The 17581-nt window shown below is 38.5% G+C and overlaps 1 pseudogene; it reads left to right on the top strand.

The window, feature by feature from the left end:
• The first annotated feature begins 16990 nt into the window (after window positions 1–16990).
• LOC137223224 (ragulator complex protein LAMTOR5 pseudogene) lies at window positions 16991–17218 on the top strand (annotated as a pseudogene).
• Window positions 17219–17581: the final 363 nt, after the last annotated feature.

Here is a 17581-nt window from a genome sequence, read left to right as displayed (position 1 = left end):
TTATGCTGGGTCTCTTTGTGCCCCTAGCTGAAGACCTGGTCTTTACTTTGGTCTCTCTTTTCCTTTGGCTCCTTCTCCAGCCATTTCTCTTGTCACTTGTGCCACTGCCTGCTTTCTCAGCTCTGGCTTGAATCATAAATCCTGATTCAATGGTTTAGAGTACCTACCTAGCATTTTAAATTTCCTCCCTCTCTTATCAACTACTTCCCAGTCAGCTCCAATTTGTATATAAAGCCCACATTATACATATTAAGAACTAGGAAAGATAAGAGGTAGAGTGAGGAAAATTGGGTTAATGGATTTAGGAGTCCCAAGATGTTGGGTAGACTGCACGAAAAGCGCCAGTGGGGATGGAGAAATGAAAGAAACAAATGACAGGGGAGATAATTAATGGAATAAGAAAACGTTAGAGAACAAGAAAGTTTTAGGAAAACAGTCTTCCTTAATTTCCTGGAAAGAACATATTTCCTGTCATCACTATCTGCTATAAAATGGAGACCAAGGCTATTGTACTAAGTCCTTGTGGTTTCTCAAGCTTTCTGTATAGAAAAATCTTAATTCCATCCTTTCCTCAACCTACATTTTTTTCTACATATGAATTTAAAAGAGGAGAAAATGACAAGACTACAAGCTTAAATCATGGAACATTTTATCTTTAAAAAAATTAATTGTGGTAAAATACACAGCAAAATTTAGTCTTGATCATTTTTGGTGTACATATGGTTCGACAGTGTTAAGTACATTTACATTGTTGTGCAATCAATCTCCATAATTTTTCATGTCGCAAAACTGAAACTCTGGGGGATTGGTTCAAGATGGCAGAGTAGAAGGACGTGTGCTCACTCCTTCTTGTGAGAGAACCGGAATCACAACTAACTGCTGAACAATCATCAACAAGAAGACACTGGAACTCACCAAAACAGATATCCCACATCCAAAGACAAAGGAGAAGCCACAGTGAGACAGAAGGAGGGGTGCAAGCACAATAAAATCAAATCCCATAGCCACTGGGTGGGTGACTCACAAACTGTAGAACAATTATACCACAGAAGTCCACCCACTGGAGTGAAGGTTCTGAGCCCCACCACAGGCTTTGCAACCTGAGGGTCCAGCAACGGGAGGAGGAATTCCAAGATAATCAGACTTTGAAGGCTAGCGGGATTTGATTGCAGGACTTCAACAAGACTGGGGGAAACAGAGACTCCAGTCTTGGAGGGCACACACCAAGTAGTGTGCACATGAGGACCCAGGGGAAGAAGTAGACCCCATGGAAAACTGTACCAGACCTACCTGCTGGTGTTGCAAGGGCAGGTAGCTGTGGCTCACTGTGGGGAAAAGGACACTGGGAGCAGAAGTTCTGGGAAGTAGCCCTTGGGGTGAGCCCTCCCAGAGTCCGCTATTAGCCCCACCAAAGAGCTCCAGTGCTGGGTCACCTCAGGCCAAACAACCAACAGGAGGGAACCCAGTCCCACCAATCAGCAGACAAGCGGATTAAAGTTTTACTGAGTTCTGCCCACCAGAGCAACACCCAGCTCTACCCACCACCAGTCCCTCCCATCAGGAAGCTTGCACAAGCTTCTTGGATAGCCTCATCCACCAGAGGGCAGACAGGAGAAGCAAGAAGAACTACAATTCTGCAGCTTGTGGAATGAAAACCACATTCACAGAAAGAATAACAAAATGAAAAGGCAGAGGACTATGTACCAGATGAAGGAACAATATAAAACTGCAGAAAACAACTAAATTAAGTGGAGATAGCAACCTTCCAGAACAAGAATTCAGAATAATGACAGTGAAGATGATCCAGGACCTTGGAAAAAGAATGGAGGCAAAGATCGAGAAGATGCAAGAAATGTTTAACAAAGACCTAGAAGAGTTAAAGAACAAACATCTAGAAGAATTAAAGAACAAACAAACAGATGAACAATACAATAACTGAAATGAAAATACACTAGAAGGAATCAATAGCAGAATAACTGAGGCAGAAGAACGGATAAGTGACCTGGAAGACAGAATGGTGGAATTCACTGCCATGGAACAGAATAAAGAAAAAAGAATGAAAAGAAATGAAGACAACCTAAGAGACCACGGGGACAACATTAAATGCTCCAACATTCACATACAGGGGTCCCAGAAGGAGAAGAGAGAAAGGACCCGAGAAAATATTTGAAGAGATTATAGTCGAAAACTTCCCTAACATGGGAAAGGAAAGAGCCACCCAAGTCCAGGAATCACAGAGAGTCCCAGGCAGGATAAACCCAAGGAGAAACACGTTGAGACACATAGTAATCAAGTTGACAAAAATTAAAGACAAAGAAAAATTATTAAAAGCAACAAGGGAAAAATGACAAATAACATACAAGGGAACTCCTATAAGGTTTACAGCTGATTTCTCAGCAGAAACTCTACAAGCCAGAAGGGACTTGCATGATATATTTAAAGTGATGAAAGAGAGCAACCTACAACCAAGATTACTCTACCCTGCAAGGATCTCATTCAGATTTGACAGAGAAATTAAAACCTTTACAGACAAACAAAAGCTAAGAGAATTCAGCACCACCAAACCAGCTCTACAACAAATGGTAAAGGAACTTCTCTACACGGGAAACACAAGAGAAGGAAAAGACCTACAATAACAAACCCAAAACAATTAAGAAAATGGTCATAGGAACATACATATCAATAATTACCTTAAACGTGAATGGATTAAATGCTCCAAAAGACACAGGCTTGCTGAATGGACACAAAAGCAAGACCCATATATATGCCATCTACAAGAGACCCACTTCATACCTAGGGACACATACAGACTGAAAGTGAGGGGATGGAAAAAGGTATTCCATGCAAATGTAAATCAAAAGAAAGCTGGAGTAGCAAGACTCATATCAGATAAAATAGACTTTAAAATAAAGAATGTTACAAGAGACAAGGACGGCCACTACATAATGATCAAGGGATCAATCCAAGAGGAAGATATAACAATTATAAATATATATGCACCCAACATATGAGCACCTCAATACATAAGGCAAATGCTTATGTATTGAGGTATGTATAAAAGAGGAAATCAACGGTAACACTATAATATTGGGGGACTTTAACACCTCACTTACACTAATGAACAAATCCAGACAGAAAATTAATAAGGAAACACAAGCTTTAAATGGCACAATAAACCAGATAGATTTAATTGATATTTATAGGACATTCCATCCGAAAACAGCAGATTACACTTTCTTCTCAAGTGCACATGGAACATTCTCCAGGATAGATCACATCTTGGGTCACAAATCAAACCTTGGTAAATTTAAGAAAATTGAAATCATATCAAGCATCTTTTCCAATCACAATGCTCTGAGATCAGAAATAAATTACAGGGGAAAAAACACAAACAAATGGAGGCTAAACAATATGTTTTAAATAACCAAGAGATCACTGGAGAAGTCAAAGAGGAAATCAAAACATACCTAGAGACAGATGACAATGAAAACACAATGATCCAAAACCTATGGGATGCAGCAAAAGCAGTTCTAAGAGGGAAGCTTACAGCAATACAAGCCTACCTCAAGAAAAAAGAAAAGTCTCAAATAAACAATCTAACCTTACACCTAAAGGAACTAGAGAAAGAAGAACAAATAAAACCCAAAGTTAGTAGAAGGAAATAAATCATAAATATCAGAGCAGAAATAAATGAAATAGAAACAAGGAAAATAATAGCAAAGCTCAATAAAACTAAAAGCTGGTTCTTTGAGAAGCTAAACAAAATTGATAGACCATTAGCCAGACTCATCAAGAAAAAGAGGGAGAGGCCTCAAATCAATAAAATTAGAAATGAAAAAGGAGAAATTACAACAGACACTGCAGAAATACAAAGCATCCTAAGAGACTACTACGAGCAACTCAATGCCAATAAAATGGACAACCTGGAAGAAATGGACAAATTCTTAGAAAGGTATAAGCTTCCAAGACTGAACAAGGAAGAGATAGAAAATATGAACAGACCAATCACAAGGAATGAAATTGAAACTGTGATTAAAAATCTTCCAACAAACGAAAGTCCTGAACCAGATGGCTTCAAAGGTGAATTCTGTCATTTAGAGAAGAGCTAACACCCATCCTTCTCAAACTCTTCTGAAAAATTGTAGAGGAAGGAACACTCCCAAACTCATTCTATGAAGCCACCATCACCCTGATACCAAAACCAGAAAAAGATACTACAAAAAAAGAAAATTACTGACTAATATCACTGATGAATATAGACTCAAAAATCCTCAACAAAATACTAGCAAACAGAATCCAACAGCACATTAAAAGGATCATATACCATGATCAAGTGGGATTTATCCCAGGGATGCAAGGATTCTTCAATATATGCAAATCAATCAATGTGATAACACCATATTGAGAAACTGAAGAATAAAAACCATATGATCATCTCAATAGATGCAGAAAAAGCTTTTGACAAAGTTCAAAACCCATTTATGATAAAAACTCTCCAGAAAGTGGGCACAGAGGGAACCTACCTCAGCATAATAAAGGCCATATATGACAAACCCACAGCAAACATCATTCTCAGTGGTGAAAAACTGAAAGCCTTTCCTCTAAGATCAGAAACAAGACAAGGATGTCCACTCTCGCCACTATTATTCAACATAGTTTTGGAAGTCCTAGCCATGGCAATCAGAGAAGAAAAAGAAATAAAAGGAATATAAACTGGAAAAGATGAAGTAAAACTGCCCCTGTTTGCAGATGACATGATGCTATACATAGAGAATCCTAAAGATGCCACCAGAAAACTACTAGAGCTAATCAATGAATTTGGTAAAGTTGCAGGATACAAAATTAATGCATAGAAATCTCTTGCATTCCTATACGCTAACAATGAAAGATCAGAAAGAGAAATTAAGGAAACAATCCCATTCACCATTGCAACAAAAAGTATAAAATACCTAGGAGTAAACCTACCTAAGGAGATAAAAGACCTGTACTCAGAAAACTATAAGACACTGATGAAAGAAATCAAAGATGACACAAACAGATGGAGAGAAATACCATGTTCTTGGATTGGAAGAATCAATATTGTGAAAATGACAATACTACCCAAAGCAATGTACAGATTCAATGCAATCCCTGTCAAATTATCAACGGCATTTTTACAGAACTAGAACAAAAAATCTTAAAATTTGTTTGGAGACACAAAAGACCCCGAATAGCCAAAGCAAACTTGACAGAAAAAAATGGAGCTGGAGGAATCAGACTCCCTGACCTAAGACTATACTACAAAGCTACAGTAATCAAGACAATGCGGTACTGGCACAAAAACAGAAATATAGGTCGATGGGACAGGATAGAAAGCCCAGAGGTAAACCCACGTTGACCTATGGTCAACTAATCTATGACAAAGGAAGCAAGGATATACAATGGAGAAAAGACAGTCTCTTCAGTAAGTGGTGCTGAGAAAACTGGACAGCTACATGTAAAAGAATGAAATTAGAACACTCCCTAAACACCATACACAAAAATAAATTCAAAATGGATTACAGACCTAAATGTAAGACTGGACACTATAAAACTCTTAGAGGAAAGCGTAGGAAGAACATTCTTTGACATAAATCACAGCAAGATCTTTTTTGACTCACCTCGTAGGGTAATGGAAATAAAAACAAAAATAAACAAATGGGACCTAAGGAAACTTAAAAGCTTTTGCACAGCAAAGGAAACTATAAACAAGATGAAAAGACAACCCTCAGAATGGGAGAACACATTTGCAAACAAATTAACAGACAAATGATTAATCTCCAAAATATATAAATAGCACATGCAGCTCAATATTATAAAAACAAACAACCCAATCAAAAAATGGGCAGAAGACCTAAATAGACATTTCTCCAAAGAAGACATACAGATGGCCAAGAGGCACATGAAAAGCTGCTCAACATCACTAATTATTAGAGAAATGCAAATGAAAACTACAATGAGGTATCACCTCACACTGATTAGAATGGGCAGCATCAGAAAATCTACAAACAACAAATGCTGGAGAGGGTGTGGAGAAGAGGGAACCCTCTTGCATTGTTGGTGGGAATGTAAATTGATACAGCCACTATGGAGACCAGTATGGAGGTTCCTTAAAAAACGAAAAATAGAACTACCATATGACCCAGCAATCCCACTACTGGGCCTATACCCAGAGAAAATCATAATTCAAAAAGACACATGCACCGTGCCCCCCGCCAATGTTCATTGCAGCACTATTTACAATAGCCAGGTCATGGAAGCAACCTAAATGCCCATAGACAGATGAATGGATAAAGATGTGGTACATATATACAACAGAATACTACTCAGCCATAAAAAGGAACGAAACTGGGTCATTTGTAGAGAAGTGGATGGACCTAGAGACTGTTATACAGAGTGAAGTAAGTCAGACAGAGAAAAACAAATATCGTATATTAACGCATATATGTGGAATCTAGAAAAATGGTACAGATGAATTGGTTTTCAAGGCAGAACTAGAGACAGAGATGCAGAGAACAAACGTATGGACACCAAGGGGGGAAGTGGGAGGGGGGGTTGGGATAAAAAAAAAAAACTTGTTACTTAATATGGTAACAAAGTGTTTTTATGTGGGAAAAACAAAAAAACTGAAACTCTGTACCAATCAAACAGCAATTCCCCATCACCCCCTGCCCCTACTCTTGACAATCATCATTCTACTTTCTCTTTCTATAAAATTGACTACGTACTCTCGTTATCTCATGTAAGTAGAATCACACAGTATTTGTCTTTTTGTGACTGGCTTATTTCACTTAGATAATGTCCCCATGGTTCATCCATATTGCAGCATGTGACAGAATTTCCTTCTTTTTTAAGGCTAGATAATATTCTATTATATGAATAAGGTGAGTAATATTCCATTGTATGTATATATCACATTTTGTTTATCCAATTATCTGTCAGTAGATATTTGGTTTGCTCCCATATTCCAGTTCTTATGAATCATACTGCTGTGCTCATAAATCATGGAATTTTTACAACTAGCTCTTTTAGAATATAGCCTTAGCTTGGTACCAGTCATCATCTTCTTCAACATCATTTAAAAGATATATATTAATAATCATAATGGGAAACTAAAAGCATGCCAAGATACTTAAAGCTATCAGAAGCATTGTTCTGGAGGCCAGATTCCTTATTCAGGTATTTCCTTTTTTATGTTCTATTTCCAATCACATTCATAGTGATTACAAATTCAAAAGGCTACTTTTTAAGATATTTAATATCTTACTCTGTTTTTAGGTTACCGTTTTTAAAGAAATAATTCAATTATATTCCGTATACTGAGTTTCAAAACAGAGAACACTAGTCTAACACATTAGCATGATTCTCAAAAAATAAACATTGAAATAAAAATTGATTATGGGTAGCATTTTATCTTACCAGAATATTCACTTAATCAGAACATAATAAGTATGTCAATGCTTACTGACTATACTGCAACCATAAAGAATTGTGCTTCAAAGGATGTGAACCCTTGTTTTAATCAAATGTTGAAAGACTAAAAATGGCATTTGTGTGTGGCTAATTTGGGGTAGTATGTCCTCAGCCACATGCAAGAACAGCATTTCAAATAGGTCGTTTCAGGACTGAACTTAACCCCAATACATGAGGCAAATCTTTTTAGAAGGATGAAGAATTCCTCAGCCAATTCAGCCAAGTTTCACCAACCGTAATTTTTACTGTTATGAATGCCTTCTCTCAGGATTTTTGTTCCTTTTTTTGGAATCTGTTAAATTGCATGGTGAGGTCTTTTTTGCACCACACACTCACTTGTGGTCCCAAGCCAACTAAAGACCTTGTAGCACATCTGTGTAGCTGATAAGCAAGCTCACAGAACGGTCACAGGGAACAACAGAAAGCCCTGATTTTCTAAGTGACAGTGTTCTCTTCAGTGTGGGAGAAGGAATGTGTGATATTGAATGAAATAGCAAATAACCAGGCATTTAAATGCATCACTTGGGCCAAAAAAAATTCAGTCAATCCGTTAGTTTCATTAACCAAAATCGAATCACAGTACAGCTTGATTCACAATCTTATTTCTTTAGTCCTTTTTGGCTTGTCAAGGTGTCGATATTTAGATTCGACTTGTAACACCCCCGTTATTTTTTCTCCATCAAGGAGAAAGTGGTTATTATAATATCCTGCTCTTCTACCTCTCTGTTTAAACTTCTCAGTGTGAAAATCAGCAGGGCTGGCTTCCTGGATAAAAAAGACTTGGTTTTATATTTTCTACATCTCAGTACTCTTTAAAAAGAAGCATGACAGATACAAGGGACCAAAATTCAAAAATCAGAGCCTGCTGGCAAAGCTTGTGATCATGGCCAGCTAGAGTCCATGGTTTCCTACTAAACCTGTCCTTGAGTGGGTAATATCTGTTCTCTTTCATTCCAGTTCCTTCCCGAGGGATATAATTTTGTCACATGGGCGCTGTCGACCAAACCAGCCCGAACAGACGGTGAGTTGTATGACTGTGTACATGGGCAAGGGCCTCGGGAGGAATTTGAGGCTGTGGTACACAGTCACCCCAAATGGGGAGGGATTTCCTGGAAACTGAACTTTAGCCGAAACCCAGGAGTTTAAAAAAGGTAAGAAAGTAAATGTCAGCTTATACCACTGGAATAAGTTATTGACAGTGGATTATGGGGAAAAAATCATAGTAATTATCTACACATCCCTATCAACTATGTCTTTTTTGTAATTTAATAATACTTCTACTGGGTTTTAAAATGGTTTCTCAATGTTCATATTCGTGTGTGTATGAAAACAGAATATATTTAAAAAATAAGTGAAAACATAAAATATAAAAAGTTTGATTGTCTGTCCAGTTTATTTTCCTGCCTACCTTTTCTAGGTTCACAAATTTCAATGGGAACTCTGTAAACTAATTTGTCACATGATTCTTACTGACTTGAGAACTGCAAAGGAAAGATATTTGCAAAAGATGAAGCATATCATTGTGTTTCTTTCTCCTTTTCTCTACTCTGAAACTATCTAATTGCTTTTAGGAAAGACTTTCTTTCTTTGTTTCAGTTTGGCCAATGTAACATGTATGGTGGAGACATGTATAACTCCAGGTCTACATATTCTTAAACATTTTTTCCTGAGAACATTCAGAAGAAAGTAGAGAAACATGAAAAACTGTCATTAGACGCTTTTACTCAGAAGATCTGGGTTCAAGTTCCAGCTCAATTACTTAGCAACTTTGTGATCCTGAGTCTACATTCTAAGAGTAATGATACCTGTCTCACAAAGTGATTTTCTGGATTAAATGAGATGATGGATGTAAAGCACTGAGTAAGCTGAAACACACCACACGAATTTAAGACATTATCATTATAAGGTTTAGGTAGGTAAGTTCAAAAGACACCAAGCAAAGAAATTCATATTCTGGCCTTGAGAGCACTGAACTGATATGATATTATATGATATATATATATATATATAATACACACACACACACACGAATAATTCCTTGAGAGCCTCTAGATACTGTTCAAAACATGATTTTATTAATCTCCTCTATAATCCCCTGAGGTACTATTCTCCCATTTTACAGACATGGAAAAATGCTTAGCTGGGATACCCTGGTTGTATTTCTAATAGGTGGTAGAATCAGGATTCAACCACTGGTCTTGATGGCCTGCTGTCTAGGCCTCTCTACCAGCTACTTATGATACAGATTGTGTTCCCAAGAACTCTGTGAACTATTTTAAGAACTCCAGAAACCGTCTAATGATACTACCATAGGTCCTTATGGCTCATGTTCGTAACAGATAGATATTCACAGGATTTTTGAGATTCAGAGCAGAAGATAATGAGGCAGCATGCTTTAAGTACTTACTGTAAGCCAGACACAGCTCTAAATAATGTTTATGTATTGCTCATTTAATCCTTTTAACCCAACAACGTAAGCTGTTCTTTAAGGCCATCCCCATTTTACAAAGGAGGAAACGGCAGCAAACAGAGGCTAAGTAACTTGCCCAGAGCTGCACAGCTGGTGAGAGGAAGAAGAGGTCCTTGAACGTGCAGTCTGGCTCCAGAGGCCCAAGTTCTTAACCACTACACTGTGCCTCTGATGGTCTGTGGAAGTAAAAGCATGGACATAGAGTACTTGATTCACATTACTTGATCCGAAGCAATATAACTTCAATTTTGTTGTCATTCTTTTCAGTCATCATTTACTCTGCAGAAAACATATACATTCAGGGTCTCCATGTTCAATCATGAGATGCTATCTTACACAACATACTTATCATTTTCCTAAGTTCTAGCATACATGGAAAATAAATCATGTATGAAATATGATCAAAATAAATCAATCCTATCTCCTTGCTTTTTCTTTTTTGCTTCTGCTTCTCAGGAATCCAGACAAGTACAGCGGAATAAGCATGGCCTTTGGAAGGGGGTTACTGTCCTGGCTTCAGCATATCAGCATACTAGCCAGGGTGCACTGTGACCTTAGGCAGGTAGCTTAACATCTCTAGTCTTAGAGATCTCAAGTCTTAGTTTTCTCATTTATAAAATAGAGATGTAAAATTTACTTAAAGGTTTATTATGAGGAATACAGAGATCATTTTGCAACGTGTCATGTTACCTAGGGTAAATGCGTAATAAATATTGATTCCTTCCACTTTTGCTTCTCTTGGTATGCATTACAGTTATCTAAGCATTTTTGCCTTCTATTTTCTTAAAAAAAAACCCAGGGCTTCCCTGGTGGCGCAGTGATTGAGAGTCCGCCTGCCGATGCAGGGGACACGGGTTCGTACTCCGGTCCGGGAAGATCCCACATGCCGCGGAGTGGCTGGCCCGTGAGCCATGGCTGCTGAGCCTGCGCGTCCAGAGCCTGTGCTCCGCAACAGGAGAGGCCACAATAGTGAGAGGTCCGCGTACCGCAAAAAGAAACAAACAAACAAACCAAAGCCCACCAATTTATCTGAATTTCTGAGGATATCTGATGCCTAAAAAGGTTTCCTAGCCATTTTCAAATATTTAGTGATCTTCGTGTATCTAGCGATACAATAAGTCCCAGGTGGTATCTGATGCGCCAAAGGGTGACCCCAGGACAAAACCTGCCTTAAGATTATTCTGACCCTCACAATGACTGATTAGTTTAGCTGACATGAGTTACATTTATCATTAAAACTATCAGAATCATTTATTTCAAATGGTAAATCAGGGGAAGGTAAAGGTACAGTTCTGGCTGCTGTTACCGGACACACATTTTATTTGTTTGTCTGTTTTTAGACGAACTGATATTCCTGGACAGAGAAACATTCTTTCCAGATCTCTGGAGAATTTGTTGAGTGGGAAAGAAGTATTTTCTGAACAGGGGAAGCTGCTGGAAGTCTTGAAGAGGGGGATTCCAATGGCGATTTTTGCAAGAACACAGACACCAATGCCACTTCAACTTAGATAGTTCTGGAGAAAAAAATTGTCTAATATGGTCTGGCACATAGACTTTCTGCTCAGGAAGGACGACACCAAGAAATGCTTCCTTGTTGATTCTGGCAAAATCAAGGAAATTAGATGAGAAAGAGACCCTTGAAGGAGCTAGAGCATTTCCAGAGTAAGGAAGAAAGCAAAGCAAAATTGGAGAACTCTCATGTCCTCCAATATGCAAAGATAAAAAGAAAATTTAAAAAAGAAAAAAGATGGTAGAGAGGTTATTACACTACCAGAGATGAAAGACAGAAAGAGGGCCCCAGCCAAAGAAATGATGATTATATGCCAAACCAACATTGTCCAGCTACAGACTATTAAAATGAAAGGTCAAAGCACAAAAGAATTTCTGGGCAGCCTAATGTTGATGGTAAGGCTCTTATCTGGTATAGTCAATTGGCAAGCATAGATGAAATTATCTAGGATTTACTCTATGTCCATAAGCCAGATAAATGCTGTATATTAACAAACTGAATTAGAGGCAGGTAGAAAGTAGCAGACTTCCTGGAACATAGGAAAGGGCAGATACCCAGTTAAAGCCAATGCATAAAGGAAAGCAGTGTAACCCTCAAGGAATGGCAAAACCTAGCCATGTCCCCAGATAGCCACAAGGGGAAAATGTTGACGCTTTGAAGCTGAACAGTAACTAGCCCTCAATAGAGTGAGAAACTGTGGTGGTGGGAACATAGTGGTACTTTTGAGAGTAGGAGTGTCTATGATTTTTGTTCAAGAATCCTAAAGAAACTAAACTTTTACAAAAGTATTTTCAAAATAAAAATTAACTTGCGTATAACATTCACTTAGGTTTAAATTGCATTTTAGAGCATGAGTAATGTTCCTTCAACAGCAAAAACATCTCAATTCTCAGCATTTTCCACATAGAGTAGTTGCTAAATTCTTCATGAAGTTGGACAATAACATGTGCAATAGGCATGGAAGGGTTTTTGAGTGAGATTAGTCCAGTTAAAATTAGAATCACAAATTATCAGTTTCCCAGCATGAGAATAGTAAAGCTTCGTAACCAAGTAAAACTTTTAGAACATTTTTTGGTCACATTTTTAGCTGTGCTTAAATATGTAGGAAATATTAAAAGAGGAAAATATGGAACTCTAAGTAAAGGTGAATAAACTAGAAAAACTTCCTGCTAGGTGAAGAAACTGCCCTTCAAAGCAACAGTTGGTTGGGAGATTCATACGAGCTCTGAGATATTGCCCCAAAACATTAGGATACCCTGTGTAATACTAAGTCAAATTTGATGACCAAACACATTTAACACTGTCTGTCAAAAAGTAGAATTGTTCATTTTAATATTTACTCAGTTGGGGAAACATTTCTTACATGCATGAAATTTAACTTCTCAAGACTAAGTTTGGTGAAAATATTGGTATTTAGAGATGAACATAAAAATAAAAAAAAACATGCTTTCTATCTATGTGAGGGTGTTATGAGGTGTGATGATTTGATTTTTTTAGAAAATAGGCCTTGTTAAACTTGGTTAAGAACATACCTTGAAGAACATACTTTTGGCAGACATATCGATAGGAAAGTACTAAATCTGAGTTTGAAGTGATCACTGCTGTTGGAGCTCACAAAGGATAACCTGAAAGAAAAAATTAACTACTTGTGGTAAATTACAACTAGCTCATCCTTGGAGTACTAGAGGGATTAAGTGTGTTTTCAGTGAATGTTTATCACAGTAAGTTTTCCATGTAACCAGCACAGCTGTTGTAACTCACTTAGCGATAGCTGGAAAGTCGACTGCCAAAGACTGAATGTTTGTTTTCCCTCCAAATCCACATGTTGAAACCTAATCCCCAAGTGATGGCATCAGGAGGAGGGACCTTTGGAAGGTGATTAGGTCAGAGAGTGGAGCTCTCAGGAACAGGATTACTTCTCTTATAAAAGAGACCCTAGAGAGCTCCCTCATCCTTTTCCATGTGAAGACACAGGGAGAAGATGGCCATCTTATGAACCAGGAAGACAGCTCTTATCAGACACCAAACCTGCCAGTGCCTTGATCTTGGACTTCCTAGGCTCCAGAAATATGAGAAATAAATGTTTGTTGTTTACGCCACCCATCTTTTGTTATAGCAGCTCAAACAGACTGCTATAGTCTACAGTCTTAAAACCAAGTAGTAAATGCACTGAAATTCAATTAAATATGGCTGTGTCAGTTAACCTGTGCTGGGTAACAAACTACTCTAAAATTTAGTAACTTAAAATAACAGCTATTTATTTGGCTCTCTATTTTGTATGTTAGCCGTTTGGGCTAGGTTGAGATGGGCAGTTCTCCTTGCTTTACCAATCTTGGCTAGTGTTACAAGCTGAATTGCATGATTCCCCCCATGTGGCCACTCAAATGCATATTTGCATATGACTGGTGTCCTTGTAAGAAGAGAAAATTTGGACAGGGATGCATACAGAGGGAAGATGTTGTGAAGATACAGGGAGAACACTATGTCAACATGAAGACAGCTGTCTACAAGCCAGCGGGAGAGGCCTGGGACAGATTCTTCCCTCAGAGCCCTCGAAAGGAACCAACGCTGCTAACTTTGACCTCAGACCTTTAGCCTCCAGGACTTTGAGAAAATAAATTTCTGTTGTTTAAGCTACCCAGTCTGTGGTACTTTGCATTAAAAAAAAAAACTGAAGCAGAGTTGATGTACAATATTATGGTAGTTTCATGTGTACAACGTAGTGATTTGACACTTAAATACATTACAAAGTGATCACCATGATAAGTCAAGTCTAATCCCATACAGAGTTATTACAATATTATTGACTATTTTCCTTTTGCTGCATATTATATCTCCATGATTCATTTATTTTATAAATGGAAATTTGTACCTCTCAATTCCCTTCACCTATTTTTACCTAACCCCCCTACCTCTGTCCCCTCTGGCAACTACTAATTTGTTCTCTGCGTCTATGAATCTGTTTCTGTTCTGTTTGTTTCATTTTTTGAGATTCCACATATAAGTGAAATTACACAGTATTTGTGTTTCTCTGTCTGACTTACTTAACATAAACCCTCCAGGTCCATTCCTGTTGTTGCAAATGGCAAGATTTCATTCTTTCTTTATGGCTGAGTTATATTCTAGTGTGTGTGTGTGTGTGTGTGTGTGTGTGTGTGTGTGTGTGTGTATGTGTGTGTATAAGCCTTAGCAGACTAATACAGCTGGGCTTTCTCATGCATCTGCAGGCAGCTGGTGGACTGGCCAGGCCAGCTGATTATGATGGCTTCCGCTGAGGTGTCTGAAAGAACTGGGGTCTCTCTCACTGTGTTCTCACCCTCCAGCAGGCTAGCCAAGTTTGTTCACATGGCATTTGCAAGTTTCTCAGAGAGTAAGAATGAAGCTATAAGGTCTTTTGAAATGGAGACTTAGAACTGGCACACTATCACTCTTGCCGTATTCTATTGAGCAAAATAAGTTCCAGGGCCAGCACAGATTCAACAGTTAGGAAATGGACTCCACTGCTGGGTGGAAGGAGGTACAGGGTCTCGTGGTCATTTTTGTCATTTACCACAATAGCCATTTGACATTATGGCACAAAAGCTTTCCCACAGATCAGAAGTGTAGGCCAACATTATGCTCCAATATCAATTCTGGAAACCTCTTGAACAGAACTTTCCATCAAGATTATATTGAGGCCAATATCCAAAAAATAAGGACTAGGTTGTTAAACATCATAGATGTTTTTAAGTACATTCTATCCCCATAAACCAAGTTCGTTTCAAGTAGATGCTAACATACAAGACTGGATCCTTGATTTAAAAAAAAAAAAGAAAATTAATTCTCTATCCAACAGGCTGGTTATTAGATCTTAATTTTTATAGATAGAATTAAGCAATTAAAGGGATTATAGGAAGTCATTACCTGCTGAAACCTGCCTTTCCCCAGTTTAGGATTTTGAAAGCAGAGTTCATCTGCTTTGTTTTATAACTCAATGGCCTATCTGGACTCTTTAGTATTACCTTTTTAAGTGTCTTCTATTGATTGATAATTATTTAATGCGTTTACTTATGAAATAAATAACAGCAAGGGCCTTATTACTTACAAGGTCCCAGTAACACATCAGTGAACAAAGTAGACTTGATCTTTGCTCTTGTAGAACTTTAGTAAAGTAGAAGAAGACATTAAGTCAATAAAAGAACACATACAAACATAATTAAAATTGTAAAATTTTATATAAATATACATAAAGTGTGTAATAAAGGATTACTCATTCAATAAATATGTATTGAGTGGCTTATTATGAGCCAGTTAATGTGCTAGACAACGGAAATACCAATGTGAATGAGTCAGAGACACCTCTTTTTTTTAATGGAGCTCACTTTCAGCCCCAAAGACCAATAAGTTAATTAATTACAAATAAACAAAGACGTAACAATAACTTGTGATAAACGTTACGGGAAAACAAACGAACAAAGAAAGGGACAAAAGTGAGGCCATCTTTAGAGGCTGTGAGCTGATAAGATTTCCATAGAGAAGGTGATATTTCAGCTGAGATCTGAAGATGAAAGAAGTTGTCATTTTAGGAAGAGGTAGAAAATTTCCAGTCAGAGGAAACAGGAAGTGCAAAGTCTTGAGGGTGAATGATCACGACCGGATGGAGAAGAAACCTTAATGGAAATCCAGTGACCAGAGCTGTCGGGGGCTGGGGGTGGGTGGGTGGCAGGAGCCAGATCACAGGGCTTTCGTGGGACAGCGAGAGAAGTGGGGATTTTATTCTAATGAAGTGGGAAGCCCCTGAAGGATTTTAAGCAGAGAGTGATCTGACCTATTCTAATAGTCTGCTGCCGTGTGGAGAATGGATTGAAAGGATTAGAAGTAAGAGTAGTGAGACCAGTGACGCAGCTGCTACAGTAGTCTAGGTCAAGGATGATGGCAGCCCAGACCGAGGCCACGGAAGGGAGGAATAGAGGAGCAAGTGGCATTTTAACGGGAATGAGGTAGAGCAGGAGGGTCAAGAAGGCTTCCCTAAGGTTAATGGAAGGTGAGACCCACGGCTGGAAGGTAAGGAGACGCCTTCATTCACACAGTGAAAACAGGATTAAATTAAGATCTAAAGAAGACTTAAATTCTGAAAAGACTATTGTTTTCCTCTTCCCCAAGACACATGTAATAGCGATGTAATTCAAAAGTGAAACAGGACTAAACCACAAAATAGGTGGAAGCAAGTTCCACCAGATTCACAGTTTTTCCACCACGACTAGGTTAGTGTTTTCACTTTTGAAATTTTGAATATTGAATAATTTCAAGATAGTTTTGCTGATCTAGACCTGCTGAGCCTTTTTGTTTAATCTAGCCTTTAACAAAGGCCCTGAGAAGGGAAAGTGTTTGGAGTGTTTTTGACTGAAAGTAGGCTGCCTCCTATTGATGGATCTGCAGACCATGCAGTAACCTGCAAGCTAAACTGGGGACTGGAACTTCAGAACAAAGAAGGAGAAGGTGACACACCTCGGGGTCCTGCCTGGGGGGCGGACAGCGGGATGGAGGCGATCTTGGAGCAGCACCTGAAGGATGCGGTGAAGAATCCATCCACCGTTGGAGTCCTGTGCACAGGTTCACAAGGACTCGATCTGGGCTGCTGCAGAACCCTGTCAGCTGAGCATGCTGGGGTGATATTTGTTCTAGCCCAGCAAGCAGCTAAGCTGACCTTGGCCCCCACTGATATTCCTATGATGTGTCTAGAATCAGGGAACATTATCATCATCTAGAAACGCGATGGCATTACAACGGCGGTGCACAAAATGGCCTCTTGACATTTCGTATCCGTTCCCCAGCACCCTGTCACAGGGACTCAATCATACCTTGTGTTAATTATCTTATAGAACTGCGAGAGTTCCAGTAGTTAGGCCAGTCATGGAATGTGCATTGGACACTTTTCCATTAATTTTAGAGTAAGCTGCTTTTGGACATTCTATGGATTGACTTATCAAAATACTAGTTAAGAAAATAGCTTTTTGTTTTGTTTTGTTTTTTGGTCCAATGAGCTGGAGATAACAGATTCTTGGCTCTTGTCCCACACGGCTATCAATAAGCCATGTATGACTTGGTTATGTCTCTTCATTTCTCCAGCC

Source organism: Pseudorca crassidens, chromosome 4 (assembly GCF_039906515.1).
Source record: "Pseudorca crassidens isolate mPseCra1 chromosome 4, mPseCra1.hap1, whole genome shotgun sequence".
NCBI classification, from domain to species: Eukaryota; Metazoa; Chordata; class Mammalia; order Artiodactyla; family Delphinidae; genus Pseudorca; species Pseudorca crassidens.
The sequence above is the reverse complement of the archived record's forward strand: the minus strand, read 5'-3'. Positions and strand labels throughout refer to the sequence as shown.